The 24,400-nt window shown below is 37.8% G+C and overlaps 1 long non-coding RNA gene across 2 annotated transcripts in view; it reads left to right on the top strand.

Moving 5' to 3' along the window:
• Positions 1–21,612, top strand: part of LOC123619820 (uncharacterized) — a 40,355-nt gene extending 18,743 nt beyond the window's left edge. For both annotated transcript variants that reach the window (XR_006728553.2, XR_012508525.1), the window contains exons 3-5: positions 10,931–11,014; positions 12,343–12,510; positions 14,709–21,612. This is a non-coding gene — a long non-coding RNA (uncharacterized LOC123619820). The remainder of the gene's footprint in view (positions 1–10,930; positions 11,015–12,342; positions 12,511–14,708) is intronic.
• The last annotated feature ends 2,788 nt before the right edge of the window (positions 21,613–24,400 follow it).

Here is a 24,400-nt window from a genome sequence, read left to right as displayed (position 1 = left end):
TCTTTCATTTTGCCAAGGATGAAAATATTTGTGGTGGGTGTGGGAAATCTGCAATGCTTGGGTACCATCAGTAGGAGCATAAATTGATGCAAACTTTTTAGAGCACAATTTGACAGGATGTGTTAAATTTTAACGTATAAATTTTACTTTCAAATTGAAATAACACATCCTTTGATCTTAGAATTCCATTTAGAAATTTACCCTGTAGTTTTTTACACACATGAATAAGAATAATCATTGCCACATTATTTGTAAATAGCCAAAAAAAATCAGCTGAAGATCCATCAGTAAGAATCTGGTTCCCTTAGACGTTATGGCACATCTGTGTTTGCATGGGACATGTTTAAAGGAAGGAAAGAGAGCTATAGATGCTACTAGAAAGAAGTTCAAGATAAATTATTTTGTGTGAAATAAATAAAGTTGGTGAACGTAAATTATAATCCTTTGGGTTTGAAGTAAATATTTTATGTATGTGCTCTGGAAAAAACACTGGGATGTGGGAGGGTGAGAAATACTTTTTCTTTTTATATAATTCTGTCCCATGACATGTCTTTTATTTTCTTTCTTTTTAGTTTTCTTGTTGTTCTGTTTTGTTTATGTCTCTGCTTTTTTGTTGCCATGAGAATGTATTATTTTTATAAAAATGCATAGCTAATGGAGCTATATTAAATATTTTGTTTCAGCATCCCTAAATCAGCTAGGAACCACAACACATGAACTTTTTCCAAGAAGAGAAACAAGATTAGGGATGTTATCAATCCCTGTTTCTCTTGTCTCCCTCATAGCATTCCAGGTGGAAAGACTCTTCTTTAATCGTTGACTCCTGAGATAAAGGTGCCGTTGAGGCCGGAAGATGCTTAGAGACACATGCACACCAGGTCTGAGGGGCACTTTTTCACCTCCTTTCACACTGTCACACTTTGCAGCTATTAATTATGAGTAAGGGAAAGTGGAGAGGAATTAAAGGCACAAAAAAAGCAAATATTTTGAAGTTCTCTTTGGTAGCATAGATCCAATCCCAAATAACTCTTCCAATTCTAAATAGCAGCACCAGCAAGAACCATGATTGCTTCACATCTTGTAGGCATCAGTTATGTATGGAGGAAAGAACAAAATATTAGTGCTACTGGAGAGTGACTTTTGCAGACTGAAAAGCAACTGTGATACACTTAGAAATGTTTATTTCAGTGAGATTTTCTGCTGTTGGATTCAATGCACCAAACAAAACAAAACGTAAAACAGGAGAGAAATAAGTTGTCCTAATAGCTGTTTTACTTATTTCCCTTATTTGATCAAATTTTCTTATAAACTCCTTTGTAGGTAAAAGTTTATATTAGTAGGCAATGCCCTGGTTGAAGCTGCTTTTCAATAAAGAGGAGGATGGATTAATCTGTCCTCTCCCTAATTGCTTTGTGGAGCCTTCCCTTCTCCCTAATCTCACTGTAGTTTCTTAAGAAATGAGGCACTTACATATCCCAAGGGGTTACATAGAGATTCCTGCTGTAGAGGGTAAAGTAGGGAGTTCGCTGCATTAATCATTGAATAACATCAATCACGCATCTGCTTGGGCAGTTAAATTTCTGTTGAACAAAGTACAAAAGTACCTGGGGAATGTCTCCCTCTTTGTAAGTGGTGTCATTAGACATCTGTCATGAAGGCCTTGTAAAAATAGATTTGGGCAAGCAAACAAAGTCATTTTAATGCTAACACAGTGCTAGGCACATAATGAGCAATATTCTATAAAAACATTGAATTACTAAATAAAATTCTAAAATAAATTATTGCACCAATTTCCTAAGCAAATTATTAATTACTTTCTTACTCTGAATTTATGTGATCACTGCAGCAAGAATTATCTTCCTTAAGCACCATTTAGATTTTTCGGACTCATTTTCAGAAACTGTAATAGGTCCAAATTTTTGTTCCTGTAAAATCCATACTGTTGGTCCATGTTGAAACATTTTCTGACAATTGGTTCTCTTCTCCCTAGTTACCCTTTTTAAAAATTATTGTATATTTATATTATCTTTGCTAGCCTAGAACACATGTGAATCTGCCTCATAATTCACTCTCTCCAGTCCAAATGCTACTTCTGCCATCTGCAATGCCTTTCACCCTCTCCTCCACCATCCCAGATCAATCTCATTCTGCTCTTATTGCCATTTGTCACTGCAGCCAGATTTGCAGGATATAAGTACAGAGCAATGTATTTACAGTAATAAAGTTATGGAGCATTTTATTTCTATTTTATACGGCTTCATGTCAACTCAATGCAGTTTTAATTATCTTTAGTGGAATATAAGCATGTTGGAAGCAAGAGCTGCTTTCATGACTTTCTTACTCTTACCAAAATGTTTAACATATATGGGAGGCTTGCTGGCCTAGTTAATTTAAAGGATCTGATAACATCTCAGAAAAAAACCAAAGTGACTTCACTTGAAAATAAAAAGAAATACATTTATGGATCACATCAATATTATATTGATGAGTCAATAGTAAAAAAGTGTCAAATATTTGTATGTAAATCAATCTAACAGTGTAGTTAAATACCAATAAAAATCCTAATTAAGGCAAATCTATGGGGTATATCTTTTTGAAAAGAAATTTTTTTTGTTTTGCTGGAATATATATTTTTTAAAACATTCTAAAATTCATCTCAAGAAATATTTTAAAAATGTATTAAGGAGGATATGCTACATCAGTTATTATGCAAATATTTAAAAACTAGAATAACTAAACCTCTCGCACTGTTAGAGAAATAGATATACAGATCAGCAGAACATAACCAAGAGTTTGGAATGGCCCATGCACATAAGGAGAATTTAGTTTTTCCTAGAGACAGAGATAGCATTTTATATTAGGGGATAAAGGATAACTTACTCAATAAATGCTGAAATTTTTTATTGACGTCTAGTTGATTTGCAATATTCTGTTAGTTTCTGGTGTACAGCATAGTGATTCAGTTATACATATATGTTCTTTTCCATATTCTTTTCTATCATGGTTTATTACAGGATATTAGCTATAGTTCCCTGTGCTATATGGCAGGACCTTGTTGTATTTTGTGTATAGTAGTTTGTATCTGATAATCCCAAACTCCTAATTTATCTCTCCCTCTCTCCCTTTTCCCAGAAGTTTTTTTCTATGTCTGTGAGTCTCTTTCTGTTTTGTAAATAAGTTCATTTGTGTTGTATTTTAGATTCCACATATAAGGGATATCATATGATGTTTGTCTTTCCCTTTCTGACTTACTTCACTTTGTATGATAACCTCTAGGTCCATCCATGTTGCTGTATATGGCATTATTTCACTCTTTCATGGCTGAGTAGTATTCCATTGTATATACATATAACATCTTCTTTATCCATTCATCTGTCAATGGATGTTTAGGTTGCTTCCATGTCTTGGCTATTGTAAATAGTGAACATTGGGGAACATGTATCTTTTCAAATTAAAGTTTTCTCTGGATATATGCCCAGAGTTGGATTGCTGGGTCATATGGCAACTCTATTTTCCGTTTTTTAAGGAACCTCCATACTCTTTTCCATAGTGGCAGCACCAGTTTATATTACCACCATAAATATTGAAATATTTGGTTAACCTCTTGAAAAAGTAAAAATTTAGATCCCCATCATATAACAAAATTAATACCAGATGGAGTTAACAATTTCAAAATAAGGCAAATAAAAACAAAGCAACACAAAAGTATTAGTGGATATTTCCATAATCTGTAAGAAGAGAGAACTTTCTAAAAAATGATACCAAAGATAAAATAAAAAGTAAGAGAAATCCTGATAAAATTTTAAAATTCTGTGTAAAAACACCATAAACAATGTTTAATGGCAATGAACTGCCTGAAAAAAGTATTTATGATATGTAACACAGACAAAGGATTAAATACTCAGTATATAAAAAAATCTTTTAAAAGCAGTAAGAAAAAGAATACCTCAATAGAAAAATGATCAGAGAACTTTAAAAAAGCTATATACAAAATAATAAACACAAATAGCAAACAATTTTTTAAAATGTTTAACTATTTTAGTAATCAAAAATGCAGTCATATTCTTGGCCTATCTGACTAGCAAAGACTGGAAAGAATGAGATCCAGCACTGGAATGGGTATGGAATAATGGAGCACTTTTATACACTGCTGGTGGAAGAGTATAGTTGTACAATCTTATGGAGTGAAATTTGGCAATACATCTCAAAAGTCTTTAGAAGGATATATTGCATGACTTACACACTCCATTAGAAGTAGAGAAATATATGCAAAAAAGACTGCTTATAGCAGCTGACCGTTACAGCAAAATATTGGGGGGGAATCTGTTATTCAGGAAATCCCAAATAAAATAGCTTAAATAAGGTAGAAATTCACTTTCCTGCCATGTAAATAAAGTCCTGAGCTAAGAAATCCATGATCAACAGTGACCCAGGTTCCTTCTGTCTTGTGTCTACAGTCGCTTCTCTATGAGGATTCTACCTTGTGGTCCGAGGTAGTTATTTGATCTCCAAGCATCTCATCCATACACATCAGAAGTAGTATGTGAAGATACAGTAGGAAGAAATAAAGAGTTCTTATCTTTATGGATACTTCCTGGAAGCTGAACATGACACTTCAGTTTGGTCACATAGCCACAACAGACTACAAAGGAAAACTGGGAAATAAGCCTTTATTCCAAACAGCACTTTCCAGCTAAAAACTAGGAGTCTTGTTACTAAGGAAGAAAGGAAGAAGGGCTTTTAGGAGGTAACCTGCAGTCCCTGCCACAGAACCAAAATATTGACTCACAGATGGTTCAACAACAAATAAAGTATGGTACATTCAGAACATGAAATCTCTTATTTATCTATCTAGTTGCCCATTCATATATTTTTTTCTATCTATTTATCTCTCTTGAAGTGCTTTTTAGTTTCTAAAACAATAGAATCTCTAAATTATCTTTTTGGTAGTTTAACGTCTGACTATATTGTATTGTGATATGAAATGTAATCTGTATGAAGTGAGTAATTTGATATTTGTGTGACTGGATTGTGGTCACTCTCTGGTAATTATGTTTTCTTTAGTTATTGGGAGCAGGATTCTGTATATGTCCTTTAGAACACGCTTAATGTTTTGTTTAAGACATTTTATACTTCCTCTTTCCATAATTACTTGTAGGCTTTCTAAATCAGTTTCTCACACATGTGTGTCCAAAATACCCAGCATGACTGGTGGATTTAACAGTTCTTTTTGTATATCTCATCATTTGTCTTAATATGTTTTTGAGGCTAGGGTTTTGGGTACATGCAAGTTCAGAATTATTATATTTTCTTGGTAATTTTTTATCATTAAATAATGGCTCTTTCTATATCATATATATATACCTTTATACCTTCAATTCTATTTCATCTAATTAATATTGCTTCTCTACTTTTATTTGTTTAGTATTTATATGGAATATTTTCCCATAATTTTACTTCAAATTTTGAGAGTCATTGTCTTTTATGCTTGCAAAGAGCATACAGATAGAATTTATATTTCAACTCAGATCATTTCTGCTTTTGAACAGGTGAATTTAATGTTTACATTTATTAGAATTGTTGATAGTTGGATTTATTTCTGCCATCTTATTTTATGTTTTCTATTTACCATATTTTTCTTACTGTTTGGGTTTTTTACCTGCTTCCTGTTGCATTGATTAAGTTTGTTCTCTTTTTCCCCTTCCAGTGTTTTGGAAGATATATATTCTATTTCTTTTGGAGGTTACCCTTAAATTCTGAACATGCTGCACTTGACTTAAGGCTGAAGTTAATCAGTAGCTCTGTTCTCTCTTCTCCTATGTTATTGTTGTCTAGCTTATCAGTTTCACCTGTTTTTAAAAAAAAAAAATCTCTCCAACTTAGCCTTTATTATGAGGATTGTAGGGCATCCCATATAGAGCTTCTCTTCCTCTCTGGAATTCAGAAACAATGTGGAGAAAGAAGGGAGGAGAGAGGCAGGAATAAGAGGTGGAAAATCAAAATACAGTATTCTCTCTATTTCAGATAAAGCTGATTGGAGAAAGTGATTTTAGATCTGTGGCCAGATGGGCTTGCTGATACGCTATTCCTGAATTGGATGGACTTAGTCCCCAATGGCACAGTGAGACAACAGCAGGTTTCCCTAATAAGGCTGGTCGCTCACCACCTGGACACAGGCAGACCAGAGTTTTCCTTCAGTGGGGCGGGCAGGTCTGATGGGGAGAGAACAGCAGGGGCTGAGCCAAGCCTGTTGGGTCTTCCTCCTAAACTTTCCAATCTTCCTGCCTTTTAGGAGGAATGGTTAAGGGCACAGAGAGAAGTTGAGAGTGTTCCTGTATTATTCCTTGTGGAGACAATAGAATCTCTTTTCTATGGGAAGTAATTGTTCTTGTAAATATTGTTTCCTATAGCCCCTGCTTAAGGCTGGGCCTATGGAAAACATGAAGCTAAGATTTCCACTTCATGGCCCTTAACTTGATGGACCCTCCCAAGGCTCTAATACCAGAAGGACGCAGCAGCTCCAAAAGAGTTGGAGGAACAAAGTCCCACTGGCCTGGAGGTCATTCTTCTTGCCCTGGTGGTGGTCTTAGAGCTGCAGAAGAAGGGGTGGGCATTGGGCACCAGTCCCCAGGGACAACTTACATTCCGTGGACCCCTCGGAGCGTCATTGTCTTCCCTAAGGAGAAGAATCTGACTGTGACACTGCTCCACTCTCAGCTTGAGAGCCGTGTGACTTGGCTTCGTTCGTGGTCACCTTGGCACTCCCCACTGCTGAGAACTGCCCGGGCAAGGTAGCGGGAGGGAGGGATACTGGGCGTGGTGAAACCCAGCCAACCTTGATCAGCCTGCTGTGACAGTGAGATCAAAGGACCGGAGTTATCTGAGGACTCCCCCCAGTACCAATAAGGAATGTGACGCTAAAATAAACTTTTCTAAACTATGATTTTTTTTTTTAAAAAAAGAACAAATTTTGACCAACTGTGTTAGAAGACTGGTTTATCTTGCTACTTGTTTGTATAGGATGGTATTTAAAAGTAACTATCCCATTAAGAAGTGAGCAAAGAGAATGCAGGCAAAAAATGTTGGGTATAAAATGTATTATAGAGGAAGTAAAATTATAATAAAAATAATTAAAGATTATATTACATTCCTGGATTTTGTGAGGTTTTGTAGCATTTAGCTATAATTTAAATTTTAATTTGTTGTGATTTCTATTTTTACTCTAAGGAAATATAAACTTTTGTACCTAATTTTTTATTAGTACTTTGATACTCTTTTGTTAAAAAGTGTTCCTCAAATTATAAAAGCTTTATGTCACATAAAACATGGGTCCACCCCTGTTTTTTTCAGTTTTACAAAAATATTTGCCAATTTCTTTGCTCCTTGTTTCCAACATCTTTTTTCTGGATAATTTTCCTTCTTAATCAGTACCTCTTTTAGTAGTTCTTCCAGTGAAGGTCTGCTAGGACTAAACTTTATAGGGTCGTTATTTAGCCCTCACTCTTGAATGGAACTTAGCTGTGTAAAGGATTTTATTCAGGGTATGTTCCCCTCTGAGCACTTAGCGTTGTTATTTCACTTCTGGAGTTTGTCATCGTTGCAGAGAAATGTACCTTTCCTTTGAGAAAAGGCAATCTATCTTTCTCCTTGTTTTTTCTTTCTGTCTTTTGTGCCATTCTCATCCATCTAGGCTTGAATTTATTTTTATTTAACTTGCAAAGGCTGGGTGTGCTACAATCTGAGGACTCATGTCCTTTTTCATTTCTGGAAAAGTGTGACTCTTTAACATTCTGTCTTTTAAATTGTTTTTAATAAATACATACAAATAGATACAAAACAATCTCTTTAAAATATACATAAAGTATAAAGAATATGGGAAAAATTAAAAAGATTAGTACACTTAAGTACTTACCATCCAATGCAGGAAAAGAACAAAACCAGTATTCTTCAATTCCCCCTATAACACCACCTATTTCCTCTCCCTTCAGAGGCCACTATTATCCTAAACTTAGTATTTATCGTTTATTCCTCTTCTTTGTAGCTCCACAAGGAAAATATATATTGTTATGAATGTTTTTAAACTTTGTATCAGGGAACTAATGCTGTACATGTTTTTCTACTTGTTTTTTCCACTCAAAATTGTGTCCCTGAGATTCTATCATGTCAGTGCGTATAACTGATTTATTCCTGGTCATTACTGTACAGTGTCCTATCACTCACAGTTTATCCATTCTATCAGTGGGTATTGGCTTTTTCTAGTGGACAGTCTTGGGTTTTCTACGTAAAGCAACCATACAACATGTGAATTATAACAGTATTTCTCTTCTCACATTATTTCTGTGAATGTCTCTACAACTTTCTTTCTCAAATGCCTCCTAGAAGTATACTAGAACGAATCATTTTATCTTCCATGTCTCATAACTTCTCTTTACTATTTCCATCTTGTTATCTCTATGTTGCATTATGGGTGATTTATTCAGATCTGTTTTTCAGTTGACTATTTTACATGATGATTTATCCACTGAGGTTTTTTTATTTGAATGAATTAATCTTTTACTGCCAGGAGTCCAATTTGGTCCTGTTTTGAATCTGCTTATTCTCTAACTCATACTGTTCTTTTGTTTCATTATTTCAATTCCTTCCTTTATGTTTTTCATCATTTTAAGCATAGCAATGTTTATAGTCCCTTTCAGAATGTTCAATTATCTATAGTTCTTTGAGTATTAATTTCATTAATTACTGAGTCTTTTGATTCATCCTCATTTCCTTATATGGTTTATAATTTTTTTCTTTTCCATTATGGCTTATTACAGGATATTGAATATAGTTCCCTGTGCTATACAGTAAGACCTTGCTGTTTATCTATCTTATATATATATATATATATTAGTTTGTATTTGCTAATCTCAAACTCCTAATTTATCCTCCACATCCCCTTTTTCCTTTGGTAACCGTAAGTGTGCTTTCTATGTCTGTGAGTCTGTTTCTGTTTCATAAATAAGTTCATTTGTGTCATATTTTAGATTCCATAAATAAGTAATATCATTTGGTATTTGTATTTCTCTGACATATTTCACTTAGAATGATAATCTTTAAGTCCATCCATGCTGCAAATGGCATTATTTATTCTTTTTATGGCTGAGTAATATTCCATTATATATATATTTATATGTGGTGTATATGTGTGTGTGTGTGTGTTGACACACACACATACATACACACACACACACACACACATATATATACCACAACTTATTTATCCAGTCATCTGTTGATGGACATTTAGGTTGGTTCCATGTCTTGGCTATTGTAAGTAGTGCTACTGTGAACATTGGGGTTCATAGATCTTTTTGAATTAGAGTTTTCTGCAGATATATGCACAAAAGTGGGGTTGCTAGACCATATGGCAATTCTATTTTTATTTTTTTAAGGCACCTCCATACTATTTTCCATAGTGGCTGTACCAATTTAGATCCCCACCAACAGTGTAGGAGGGTTACCTTTTCTCCACATCGTCTCCAGTACTTTTTATTTGTAGGCTTTTAAGTGATGGCTGTTCCTACTGGTGTGAAGCGGTATCTCATTGTCGTTTTGATTTGCATTTCTCTAGTAATTAGTGATGTTGAGCTTCTTTTCATGTGTCTATTGGCCTTCTGTATATTTTCCTTGGAGAAATGTCTATTTAGGTCTTCTGCCCATTTTTTGATTGGGTTGTTTTGTTATTGTTGTTGTTGTTGAGTTGTATGAGCTGTTTGTATATTTTGGAAATTAAGTCCTTGCCAGTCATATTGTTTGCAAGTATTTTCTCTGAGTCCATAGGTTGTCATTTCATTTTGTTTATGGTTTCCTTTGCTGTGCAAAAGCTTGTAAGTTTGATCAGGTCCCATTTGTTTATTTTTGCTTTTTTTTCTATTGCCGTGGGAGACCGACCTAAGAAAATATTGGTATGGTTTATGTCAGAGAATATTTTGCCTATGTTCTCTTCTAGTTTTATGGTGTCATGTCTTATATTTAAGTATTTAAGCCACTTTAAATTTATTTTTGTGTATGGTGTGGGAGTGTGTTCTGACTTCATTGATTTACATGCAACTGTCCAGCTTTCTGAACACTACTTGCTGAAAAGACTGTCTTTTCTCCATTGTGTATTCTGTGGTCAAAGATTAATTGACCATAGGTGTGTGGGTTTATTTCTGGGTTCTGTATTCTGTTCCATTGATTCATATGTCTATTTTTGTGCTGATACTGTGCTGTTTTGATTACTGTAGCTTTGTAGTATTATCTGTGTAATTTTTTATTGTGAGCTCATCTTAAGCAGTGGTAATCTTTTCTGTGGGTGTCCTATGTACCCTCGATTATGGATTTGCTCCTTGTAGTGAGGATTTACATTTGATTCTGCAAGGGTCCTAGAGTTTTCATGGTCCTTGGCCATATTTGTTTTTTTCTTGCTCAATTTTTTGTCAGTTTATTAACTGAATGTTCTCATGCAATAAGACTAGAATAAAATTAGATCCTTCACTCAGGCTTGGGGTTTTAATTTCTTAAAAGAGATATTTCTTTTTCCTTCATACTCAAAGCCTTGAATATTAGAAGATTCCTTGCTCTTTTCCTTTGATGGAGTTCTTTTTAGTGCCATTTTTACAGACTAAGCAACTTTGCAAGAGCCTTTCCTTAATTTAGCCCCTTAATTCCAGATATTCATCTTGAGTGGATCCAAGGCCATGTCTTTTGTCTCCTTGTAAGATTTATACTCCAACCCCCATTCTATAGGTGCTGGTTCTGTCAGCCCAACCTTGTAGCTCAAGCTACCAGAGAATTTCCCTTTCTTCTATGTTGGCTTAATTATCTACTTTTAAAAACACAGTTTATATGTTTATCAGTAATGTATTTTATTGATTATATTTTATGCGAAATATCTATGTGTTTATTACAGGATGGTGTCTGCATCAGTCCCTCATGTTGCTGAGCCAGAAGTAGTAGAAGTCTTGATTTACACCCAAATTTACATCGTATTTAAGTAAGTATTCTTTCTTGAGTGGGATTACAGGTTATTTTGATTTTCTATTAAAGCCTTTTATTGTCTGTGCTTTATACAATGATTATGCAATACTTTTATTATTTGAAAATATTATTAAATGATTTCAATTTTGAAAAGAAGGTTTCATGAAAACTAGATTATGGTATCATATTACCGTATAGTTCAGAAATTATTTTACTCTTAACTATCTGTATGAAGCAGAGAGAGAAGTCACACAACATTCTAAAATTATTTTACATTTGACTTTAGAATGCATTACAACGAAACATCACCAATTCAGACTAGATGACGAAAATGAATCTGAGATAGTCAAAAGCCTGAATATTTTGAATGCTTTTTAAAATTTCTTCAAGTAAATGCTATAAATGAACAAGAAACGGTGTCAGTTTGGAAATACAGAAAGGTACACAGGAGGTCTCCCTTTCCCTGTCCTCTCCCTTCCATTCTTCTCCGCCCCTTACAGAGAACCACCCCCTACAGATAGTTATCCTTTCAGTGCTGTTTTCCACAAATATAAACAAATATATGTACCTATTCTTACGCCCCTTGCCTGTTATACAAAAGGTAACACACTATATATACCTTGGAGTTTTTTACTTGACAAAATACCTTATATGTTTCTCCACGCTGGAGGATGGAAATCTTTGTTCTCCAGTACTGTGAGGGTTGCATAGTACTGCACTGTGGAGATGCCCCGTAGTTACCTTGAACAAATTCCCCAGTGTTGCTGAGCACTTGGGTTGTTTCTAATCTTTTGCTGTTAGCAACAATGTCATAAGGCATGATCCTGGCTGTAGGTCATTTTGTACTACTAGAAGGTATCATCAATAGAACAGACGCTTTGAAGTGCAGTCACTGGTCAGTTCATTGATAATTTTGTTCGTTATTACCAAATCTTTCCAAAACGACTGTTCCATGTTTTACTAGTGCTAGCAACATATGAGAATTCCTGTTCCTCCACAGCCTCACCAACAGATCATGTTGTCAGACTTTTAAATTGTTTCCAAGGTGGTGGGAAGGTTGTAATTTTGGAGTCTAATAAAAGGTGAACTGTACTTTTAGGAAAGCCACACTAAATAATGTTTTATTATTTGGAATGGTCCTTCTTCCTTCCTTCTTTTCTGCTTTCCTTTAAATGCCATAGACCCAAATATTTTGTTTGGTTATGTGGGCTTAGTTATGTATTACAAAACCTGAGGCACTCTGGCTGTGAGGAATAGACTGGCTGGGGTAGGTAAGAAAAATGAAGAATTTAAAATCCTGATTGGTGTCTGGGTCCTGAACAACACATGGACTTGTCTCTCCAGATCTCCTGGCAACCCTCCGGCCCCTGCACACCAATACATGCTAGGCCCCCCGCAACCCGGAGCTGACCGCCCAGCCTTGGCTGAGCAACATCACGTGTGCTCTCTCACCGCCAGCAGCCCTCTGACCACCACCTCACACCTATTACCCATGGCACGTAGGATGTGGTGGTAAGAATTTTTGAAGACTTGCAGGTAATACAGTTAGCAGACTAAGAATAAGCATGACCTTGAGAGTTGTTACACAGAGGCCTAAGCCAGAGTGATTGATGTCTGTGGAGGACTGAGGCGCACAGGTGACCACCAGTACATTTCACTTTCAGAGTGTGTGGGTATGGAAGGATAAATCTTTTTATTTCTGATATTTTTCTAATTTATCCTCCAGTCACTAAAAATGGCTTTGAGTAAACTACTGGAGAAGGCATGGGGTTTTTATGGACATACAGGCCACTCGTGATGTTACCAACTAGAGGAATGGATGACAATATCAAGTCCTGGATGTGGGGGGACACCTGCCCCTCTGTCCTCAAGAGAATGTTCCTCCTCCCTACAAACTCCCTGCTGCTGAGCATATAGCCACCTCCACTGGGGAGTTTGCATAGAGAAGCTGCCAGAAGCCAAATCAACATTTTTCAGAAACTATGAAATATATATAGTTCCCCCAAATTTTTTAATTTAAAACTTTTCAAAACAAAGAAATAAAAATCAGATCCTGACAAAATAATACAAGACCAAGATTGCACGTCATATAATAGCTAACATCTTATACTGGAATGAAAAAAAAAATCAGAAGTAAGGCCAAAGTACCTGGTACTTTGTACCAGGTATGATTAGTACTTATGATAAGTACTCAGCTATGATTAGCCTTGTTTTAGATCAATCATGTTAATAATTTTATTTTATTTTTTGTAGCACAAGGAAATCTCTAGTATCTATATCTAATAATTCTAATAATCTTGAGCTCTTTGGGATTATAATGAGAAAGATTTTGCAATAGTATATTTTAGTCATAGCACCTTAAAAAAATCCTAAGTCTATAGGGTGGCCAGAAAGTCTTTTTTCATGCTAGTTAAAAGCTCCTCTCCATGAAAATCTTGTTTCCCCCATGTTGTTCCAGACATCTTCCCCGTCACTGACAGCTGAAAATCATTGAAGCATCCACAACAGTGTTTTCTCAGCCATTGACTCTGGTTACATGGAGAGGAGAACTTTTGCTTCATGCTGTCCCAAGGCAAAGTTCCCGCTTTGTTAACCCCCTAAGGAGGTCATGCTATGGGAAGTTCTCCAGCTCTGAGAGAGAACGCTCTCTTTCTGCCTTGTTGCAGAAGGGAGGTGGTCTCACTTTCCTGTTCCTGCACCGACCACCACAAACTGCAATCAGATGAGCAGAGTGGCTAGCACTTGTCTTGCAATAACATGGTTCTATTGGGTGACCTTCTGAAATCACCACCCACATTCTGACATGAGAAGGATCCTGCTTAATTTCCTTAGAATAATGGATTGATTACTAAGGGTACATTCTCATGCATAGGGACTTTGTGGCTCCTCAGGAAGTGTCAGAAGAGTTCAAGTATATCTGTCATATTGGTACCATGCTTGGGGGGAGGGAATGTTGCCCTGTTATCACTCTGACAGGTTGTAGAGGTCATTCATTCATTCAACAAACACGAATGGAGGGGCAGGTCCTACGTTAGGCCCTGGATTTAAAAAAAATGTAGGGTGTCCTCCTGGAGCATTCAGTCTGGGGTTGGAGAAATAAAAAATTGCAACATACTATAATAAGGGCTGAAACAGTGATATCCACAAGTTGGTTGCATAGCTTACAGGTGACTGTTCCACTTGGTATGTGGGAACTGTGATCAGGAGGGCTTCACAAAGGGAGGGACATTGGGCTGAACTTTGAAAGACAGTAGCTCTTGACCAAGCAGTGGGAAAGAGAATAGAAAGTAGCAGATGTAAAGGCAAAGAGGTATGAGAAAGTCTGGTAGGGCAAGTGATTACAAAGGTAATTTATCAGTGACGACATCTCGGGGCGGTGAGTAGTGAGCCAGAGTCTGGTGGCTGGACAGTCAGTGGAATGAAGTGCACAGAGAGAGGAACCAGAAGAAAGGTATCGAGGCAGAGACGCTGCTTTCCTGACCAGGGTCACCATGGTCAGCTGGCTGGTCTGACAGAAAAGGAGCAGGTGCACCCTCAGGGTTGGGCACTGGCAGCTAAGAGGAAAAGAAACTGGTGAAGGAAAAGGAGACAGCGTAGACGCTTTGGGCTAGGATGGTCTCAGGGAGGCAGAAGGAGAGAGAAACAACTCTCTATAGACCTACAGAGTCATCAGAGTGGCCACCAACTACTTCATTTGTCTCCTTTTGTAGGTCTGGACGTTGGAGTCTCTGCCAGTATGTGCTTCTCTCCCGTCAAAGACCCTGTCTTACGTCCTTGAAACTCCCATCCCACCACACTCTCGAGTCTTTTCATTCCTAGTTGGCACTTAGAAGAACTTAGATGATCTAAATAGATCTCCCCCAACTTTAACAAGCAGGAGTAGAATGAAAATCACAGAACACCATGCTTCAGGTTCCAATATATATTTCCAAAGACTGAAACTTAGGAAAGACAGTAAAAGATAAATGGTTTTTCCTGGAAGAAATTAGAAATTGGAGATGACACTTTTCCAGAAATCAGAATACACCAGGGATTATGAAATAAAATGGAGGCAGAGGCGGGTGGACCAACTTTCAGGGAATTTAGTCATGGAAGTTCAGCAAGAAAGGTTATTCTAAAGTTTTAACCTTGAACCTAAATTTTTTAATGAATTATCTCACGTAGTAAGATGGTCTAGCCCAGTTAATGATAAATGTATCAAATGATAAATTGCAATATGCAACACTGTTTTTTCCAGACTGGGTGAGAGTTCTAGTAACAGCAGTCTGGTCTCCAGAAGTCTCTGTCTGTTGTTCTTTTCCCATCCATCCCTCCTTTTCTCCCCCCTTCCCTTCCCTCACAGTTTTTCTCTTCCTTCTTTGTCTTCTTTTCCACAGCTCCCACCCTGGATGAGGCAAAATCTCAACTCCTTGCACCCACCCATCCTTGCCACTGCAGCCAGACCCACATGGTCCCCTCAGCAGGGCAGGGGTTCCAGAAGCCTCAGCCAGGAGTCCCCTTCTCTTCTCCCCTCCCTCTGGCTTTAACACCCGGCTCTTTTGTATTGTGGCCAATGCACTGGGCTTCATGATCCTCCAGAACAAAAGTGTTCACATCATCCACTGTCCTCTCTAGCCTCAGAATCGTGGTGTGAACTTGGGCCTGGAAACACACCCTGTGGTTTCCAGGGTGCAGGGTCCCTCCCTCTCCCCGTCAGTACCCACATTGATCTACCAAGGATCAACCGAAACAGAGCAATGACAAGTCCTGGGACTCCAGCCTTTAGGAAGGGGGTTGAGGATCCACAAGCCTGAACTCAGGATGGGAAGAAAACTTCTTCAGTATTTAGATATGCTTTCCTTTTCATACTTTCAGCCCATTGATACGTAGGGCTGTTTCTGAGGGTAACAGAACTCTGCAATCAGCAGTGTCTGTCCCCACTGCTGCCGCCTCCTGGTCCACCTCAGACCCTCCTGCTTCCTCTCATCTTCCCCCTCACACCCTTACCTTCCTTTTACCTTCCTTCTCACCTCTTCTTCTGCATCAGAGTAGCCTTTCAGGAACGGATCCGATATATAGTCGTCATAAGGTATGAATGACTGATAAAAGCTGAAGGTATTACTCATTAGAAGCATATTTTTATTTTGACAGGGCTCAGAGCCTTTAGAGAAAGGAACACATCCATAAATCTTTAATGGAGAAATTTTAATTAGGTAACAGGAGAAATGTTTGGGGTTGAGTGGAGTATACTGTTTTCCTGAAATAGCGTGCCAGACATCTATTCTATTTAGAAATTAAAATACACACACACACACTCCCTACTTACCTGTTTAATTCCAGGCAATATGTTAAATGCTTTACATATACTCTCTCATTTAATTCTTAGCAAAAAAAAAAATCTTGCAAAGTAGATATTTAGTGTTTCACATACACTCTGCTGCACAAGGTTAAGTAAATTGCCAAACATGCACAGCCCATAAATGTGGAATTGGGATGTGAATCCAGCTTCTTTCTACAGATCAGGAAGTCCCCCGAGGTAGCACTCTTTTCATGTGGTGGGAAGCAGTTTTCCTGCCTGCCTCCTGGGTTGCTCAGTTAACGAACATATAGAGTCTTAAGGATCTTTTCCAATAAGTCATATTAAAATGTGCCCTTACTCATCTTTGTTTTTCTCTGAACTCCCCAGAATTTGTGTATGTCATCCTTGTAATGATGTGCCCCGAATGAAAATAGTGGCCTGGTCTCTTTTCATTTTCAGCCTATGCAGGATATAAAAAATAAACAGCATATGGTGAAAAGTTAATGAGATTAAAAAAAAAGAAGTTCACTTAAAATAATCCACGGGCTTTTCTACATGTGTTCTTGGTCTGGTTTCAAAAACCACAGGAGTTTTACTATGCTTTAGAAAAGAGCGAGTATTTGCATTGTTTCTGTTGGGGTCAGTGGGAAACCAATCTCATAGAATCGGCACTAATAATTATGTTTATAAACAAGTGCCACGCTAAACTAGTGCAGTCCAAGACTCGCTCCAGCATTAACATGTTGAAAGCAACTCTGTAACACTCTCTCCAGTGACAAATCTCATGCCCACACAATGTTCCTTTAGCCTACAAGAATAACAGAGTCCTACCTAGAGAAGATGGAAAGTCAGACAAACAGGTAGACCTGTCCTTTTCAGAAAAATTTCCTACACCTTGAAGCAAATACAAAATGAAGTAGGGAATCCTGTCTTTATTTTTAAAGCATAACCACATAAAAAGTTATTGCTGCTTAAGCTACCTGGGTTCTCTGCACTGAAAGGAACAAGTAATTTGAAAATGCATGTAAATCATTTTATTTGCACATTTGTGTTCAGCCACAAAGTTCTCTCAACAATTAAGGGCTAAGAGCCCACTGTGGGTCCAGGACTGTTCTGAGCATTGTGGAAGATGGAAGAGAAATTGAAGATAGGGACTTTGTCCTTAAGGAATTGATAATCCAGCTGGAGAGATGTAAGGTCCTTGATAAAATAAATAATGGTATCAAACCCATCCCAGTGCCAGGCACTGTGCTTGGAGCTTTGCAGGGATTCACTCATCTGATCCTCAGAAGCACAGGGGCATAGGTACTGTCATTTCACAAGGAAATCAAGGCTTGAGAGGTTTACTGAACTCTCAGAGCTGTTGTGAGGATTATATGAGAAATCATAATGCACTGTATCAGTTAGGTTTAGATTTTGTTTCCTACTGAAAAAAAGAAAAAAGAAAAAAGAAAAAAATCCCAAACAAACACCAAACCAAGCCAAAAAAAAAAAAAGTTAGTAGCTTAAACAGAGGTTTATTTTTCTCTCTCATAGACCAAGTTCAGAGGCAGACAGTAACTAAGCCAGCACCACAGCTCTCCTTAAACACATGGCCACACCTACCTCCAAGGGATCTGGGAAATGTAAACTTGTTTTTTATATGGGTGGTCATGTGCCCAGTTAAAAATCGGGGTTTCTCTTACTAAAGGTGAGGAGAACAGATGCTAGGTTAGGCAACTTGCATCTCTGCTGTATGTATGCAAAGTGCTGGGCACAGGATAAACACAATAAATGTTGTCCTAATAGTTATAAAACTCAAAGCAGCCCAGAGGTAGCATGGTTTATTGATTAAGTACAACTATTTCTGCTTGAGGTTTTCCCTTCTCTAGACTTATGCCCTACCCCTAAATAGGGAGGTGGGTGAGATGAAGGCAGTGCGTGTGGGGTGCTCCAAATACTGCCTCCCAGGGCTGGCCGCTCCTTTTCTTCCTCCAGATACCCAAGGTGGCTTGCCCCAAGGTGGCTTGCCCCAAGGTTTACACCTGTGGAAAGGTGGCAGAAAGCCAAGTCATGACACAAAACGAGGATACTGCCCAGGCCTGGTCATTTCCCAACATGGGCTTCTGCTTTCTTTCCATGTTCCCTTTCAGGGACTGCAAATGACAGCTCTGGCCTCTCACAAATGGAGGAGCAGGGCAGTCACAATGCATAACTCCAGAAGATAAGCAGCCACACTGGAGAGAGGTGTCCTTTAATCAGTGACAACCAGCATGACACTCCCTGGCACTGTGCAAACAGGAGGTTCTGGGAAGGGAGGCAAATTGGAATCTATGGGTTGGGTGTCTTGACTCATTTGGTTTATTTGTTTCCAAGAGTTTTCCATGGATCATCTCAACCTTACAAATTCCTAGATAAGAGAGAGAAGGCTCTCACGTCACGAAATATTTACACTGTATGGATTTGAGGAGTTTCCCTCAGCTTCTTAAAACTTCTAAGTTGTTTTTAGGGCTGAGATTCTACTACGAACAGAGTTGGCTTATCAGGGCAGCGGTGGTGGTGGGGAGCAGTGTAGAGAGAACTGGGTAGGATAGATGGATGGGTCAGTGGCCAGGATGGTAGGGATAAAAGCTGGAATTTCCAGCTGCTTTGTCATTGGTTCGGATCAGGAAGGAGTGGGAGAGCCATGTACAGAGTCTCAAATGTAGACTTTGGTGTGGTTGCCAAGAAAGGTTACAGTTTAGTCCTGGAGATACAATAACTAGAGGAAAAGGTGTTCATCTTCTTCTTATTATTATTTTAAACTTGTGATCTATTAACAGACCACACAGCCTGTGAGGCACTGTGAATTAATTAAAAAAAATAAATACATCTTAGAGCTATTCTGTGAAAATCACACTTGCATTGCCTTCTATTTTTTTTTTCATTGCCTTCTATTTTTGAGGCCGAATATGTTTTAAAAACCTGTAAACATTAAACTCATTTTTATGATCCTCTTTTATTATTCCTCAATATCATCGTATACTGGCAGCCTCAACAAATGAAGGTGGCCAGGCCTCGGGCCGAGCGGCTGGAGCCTGGACTCCTGGGACCAGCCTCCACTCCCACTCCCTTCCTCGGGCTCCGCCTCTCTTCCCAGCAGCCAGTGGGTCCCGGGACAAGCCGGCCCCGCCCGCGTCCGCTCCCTGCTTAAATGCTGCAGTTGCTCCGCGCTGCTGTTGGAGGACCAGCCCTGAGTGAACTGGGCTGCGGGCCCAGCGTGTGGCCCCCGCCTCGCCGGCGCGCCTGCCCCTCTCTGCTCTCCAGCCCCGCTGGCCTCCTGCCGTCTGGGACGCCCTTTCCCTTCTTTCCCTGGTTGATTCTCACTTTTCGGTTTTCAGCCCCATTTCCTCCGGGAAGCCTTCCCTCAGGCCCCAGTCTACGTCAGCGTCTTCGTTTATTTCCCTCCTAGAACCCCGCATCTTTCCTTCAGAGCACGTTATCTCTGTGCAATTATACATTTATTAGTGGGATCATCTGATTAACGTCGAGCTGGTAGACAGTGCGGGAAGCTTTTTTTTTTTTTTTCCCCACTGCAGGGGCCGCAGAGCCTAGCCCCTGGCGGTGCAGGGTAGGCAGGCCTCCGCAATTCTTTGAAGAATGAATGAATGAATGAATGAATGGGGTTGAACCAAGAAGCTGTCTTCCCAGCTGCTCCTTGTGGACTAGTCTTTGGGTGGGAAACCTTTAACCCACATGGTCCCGGAGAAAGCAGGTCATCAGCACCACAGAGAGAAGTACAGCCTGAAAGGAGATGTCTGAGAGTTAGAGAAGATGCCAGGCATAGACTGCTGAATTTTAAGTCCTATAGTAACATATTACAATGTGGAAATTTCCTTTTTTATCTCCCTAACTTGAAGTTAGGGAGATAAAAAATATTTATGCTTAACCACTTGGGCATTTTTAGAGGAATGCATTGATAAGCAAATCCCCCAATGAAATTATGTCATTTTGTGTAAGAAAAGCATATAACCCAGTCCTTTGGACCTTAGCAGAACAGATGACTGTCAGTAATTTACCCTTAAAGGCGCCTACTGATGCTCTTAATGAATTAGGGACAAAGCAATTGAAGATAAGCAGGGTGAAATAAATATCACAAATGTGCTACATTAATGCTCCTGAGTTATTTGTTTGAAATTTATTGTGCTTCAAAAGTAGTTTTATTTTAGAAGTTTATGTGTACTATGAAGCAATTAATCACATACGACAAACACCCAGAAGGCCCTCAAATATCCCACTAAAAATCTTCCCAGAAAATTGAGGTGATTAGCTCTCTAAATGACTACTGCATATATTCTTGATTATTACAAAACGACCTCAAATACATTTATTTCCTAGGTATTTATTTACAAGGAACTAGAGTGGTGTTATCAATAAAGTGCCTTTATTCAAGCAGCAGGTTATCAGTGACAGAAGCCATATAGATGATTATGTGACATGATGTGATCATAGGCGATACTATTAAAAGGCACCAGTTGGTGCTCAATAAGTGATTCTGCTGATGGCGGAATGAATGAGGACAATACAGGGAATAAAGTGAAAGAAATGCCATTGAACACACATTTGTCTAAAAGTTAAAAATTTCTAAAATTTCTAAAAATTTTTATTACACATCACTCAAAATGTGGACAGTCCAGTATAAGATACAAAGTACAATGTTCCAAAATGTATTAAGGAAATAAATGTAATTTATTTCACTGCTGTTACTATGTTTCTAGGGACTTTGGAGAGAAACTGTAGTAGCCTAAAGGGATACTTGACTTAGGGTTCTGGGATTCTAGCTCCAATATTGGTGAGTTCCCAGCGTCATGTCAGAACTGTGCCAGATGGAGAATTAGGGCAAGGTGCCCAGCCGATGGCAGCCAGCAAGGCAGAGCTGCAGGGAATGCTGTTAGGTGGAGAAGTCTGAACTTGCTTCTTTGCTGGCCAAATCCTCCATGACGTTTCAGGGCAGCCCTGAGTAAGTTTAGGTAATAGTTTATCTCCCCTGTTGAGGACAGGATGAAGGTAATATTCATCTTTTTATTCTCAGGGCATGTCACAAAATAGATTCTAGATAAATTTGTCAAAAAAAAAAAAAAGTGTAGTTGATCCCCATCCAGATTTATTATCCCCACTATATTCTTAGTAAATAGAATAGTGCTACTGTTAGTCACAGTCCCCAAATTTAAATTATCTCTTGCCTAGGTTTTTTTTTCAAATCCTGCCTAATTGTTTTGCATCCTAAACTTATGGGTTACTATTAAATTTGCATAGTTGTTTCAAATCAAATGCTATATCACATATCTTGCATTTACTCAGTTATTCCCTGCTAACATCTAAATCGGAGAAGTGAAAAGGACAATTGTTTAGTGCTTTTTAAAGTCCCTGACCAAGATCAGTAGGGAAATCCCATTAGCTCCATTCATCGCATTTCTCATAAATCTAAAAGGAAAGCAAGTATCCAAAGCCTTATTCTTTAATAGTTCTTATTTGTAAAACCTTGACAGGGCTTTATTGTAAATTGCTTCCAAATTATGTAAAGAATATGGAGAAATATGATGGGTAGTGAATCGTGATAGTTTTACTTGCTGAATAAATAACCAGAACAGTAAAAGAGGACTAATCTGAAAGCAAACAGTATGATGGGCTACGATGAGGCAGAAAGAACAGAACCTCGGCAGTCTAAGTACCATCTGGCTCCATCCTCTTTAAGTGGGCAAGTTTGAAGAGCCTTTTATTCAGTATCCTAAAACTTATTCAAAAGGAGCAGTATTTGAATATTAATTTTTCATATAGCAACAAAACAAAACAAAACCCCTGAACAACTCTGTTTTTGTAGCGAAAAAGTGATGTTTAACAAAGTAATGGATAATCCTCTGGCTAAACACAAGGGTGTTGGGCAACCTGTGGGTGGAGGGAGGGTCTGCTGCAGGCACAGCCAGGTCACTCAGAAGCTTTTGGGCCTTCACCTCCGTGGCTCCTTTGTGGCTAGAGTAACTTATTAAAGTTATCATTATGGTTTGAAATTTAGGCAAGTGGTGTAAAAATACGGGATTCATTAGGGAAAATGAACACGGTGATTTCTATTACTTTACTTTACATAAAAAAATACTGTAGAATTGCCAAATAGGGTAACTGAGGCAACTGACACAATAGAAATGATAATCCATGGTTCAAATTGTGCTTTTGTGAAATGTGAACCTATTTCGTCACTTTTTAACAGACTCCTGACAGTTGCGATTTTGTTTATATTAAGTCCTGGATTTTTCAATGAAACTGTGAGAGGCTTTTATTTTGTTTCCTGAGAAGGTGTGTCTGAGAAGCCTAATTCCAATAAATAGGAGCCCACGACTAATCTTCGGCAAGATGCTTTTAAAAAGGTATTTTAGCATCCTCTGTGGTTTAAGAGACAAAACCAAGTCCTGCTGGCTTTGTGTTGTGCTTCTTACAGACTGCAGTGCCTTCTGTCTGCTTTAGGGTGTGGCATCTGCCATTGGGGAGGAGAAACTGGCATGTGTCGCCTTTTATAGCAGACTGATTTCATTGTGCTGGGGGCCTCTATTTCATAGCCTCTTGGTTCCAATCTTCTAGTTGACTTGCTGAAGCAAATGAAATTAAAAGATATTTCGACTTATATACATATGTATGTATTTATATATACATATATACACATATATATATATATATTTTAGTTTCACGATTTTTCTATATGAGAAAATATTTTAAAGAAAAGGGCCAGAGCTGAACTTGGTGACTCATTTTCCCTTTTAGGATTAGTTGTGAAAATAAACCACAAAATATGGCTACACTTGAACGAATTGACTTTGATATATTTCATCAATTTGAAAAAATGCCTTTTTATAATTTTATGTATATATTTAGTTTGACTATAAATGTCTAAAAGCATAAATATGTAATTGATTTTAGAATATACATATATACACATATACACAAAACAGATATATTTATATTTGCACATGAAAAACTTTAAAAATTCAACTTATGTGGTGTAATGTATATAATTAGTATGTATTTGAATATATAAAGGGAGAAAATCCAGGAGAAAATGTCAAAGAGACACACTAACAAAGATGTAGTATTCTCTTGGCAATAACCAATGAATGATTTGGCATGAATTCACCTTACAGTTCTGTTATTCTCTCTTACACATGATGGTATAACTCCTGTTTTCCAGTTGTTTGCATAGAATTGCAATTTGTTGTTTCTGCACTCTATAATGACTCCTGGGTGTGCACCTGATTCCTCTCCCCCCCAATTAGTCACCAGTTTTTCACATCTATCGCTTTCTATTTGGTCATGTAACATATCTACACTTGGTCAAACAAAAATAACCACCGCAGATGAAATAAACTAAAATAGTCTTTATGGAAAGCTGAAGAACAAGATGATTTTAGAAAACTACCTTCTATCAAAATCATACATATTATTTCAGCTAGCATGACCTCTTGAAAGATCTGGTTTCAAATGCTTTCTCTCCATGAAAACTGAGTCCACACTAGTACAACTGAGCCATTGTCTGGGTTAAGAAGTCTTGCTTTTGAAGATATTCGAGATGTTACTAAGTGACAAATTCACAATGATAAAAACATTTGAAACATCATGAAGTGATAAAACAATAGTTTTTTTTTTAAATCATGAACCGTTTTTGCTCTAAGACTAGAGTTGATGGATTTATATCATTATTGGTCTTATGTTTATTACATACAACATGTATTTCTTTTAGTTTTGTCTCACATTACTTAGAAATGAACTCATATCAAGAGGGTTAATTGTGCACATAACCTCTGAAACATGATGAAAGGAGTCATAGATTTATGACAATGTGAGATAAACCGTAGCCTTCACTATTAATGGCACAAATAGTGAAATTTCCACGTGCAAGTTGTTGGGAGCATAATACACCGCTCTACATAATTGAGGACTTTGCCTTCAGAGACAGGACAGACAAGTGCATAGTAAGGAAAATGCCCCTTTGGAAATACTTTGTTTTCACTGATAAACCTACGTACAAATATAAGATGACTTAAAAAAAAGTTGTATCAACGTTATCTTGGGAGCAGGTGCAGTCAATCGTAAGCATTTATTGAATACCTGCTGTATACA

Source organism: Camelus bactrianus, chromosome 8 (genome assembly GCF_048773025.1).
Source record: "Camelus bactrianus isolate YW-2024 breed Bactrian camel chromosome 8, ASM4877302v1, whole genome shotgun sequence".
Lineage (NCBI taxonomy): Eukaryota > Metazoa > Chordata > Mammalia > Artiodactyla > Camelidae > Camelus > Camelus bactrianus.
Note: the sequence above shows the minus strand (reverse complement) of the source record. Positions and strands in the feature narration are given on the sequence as shown.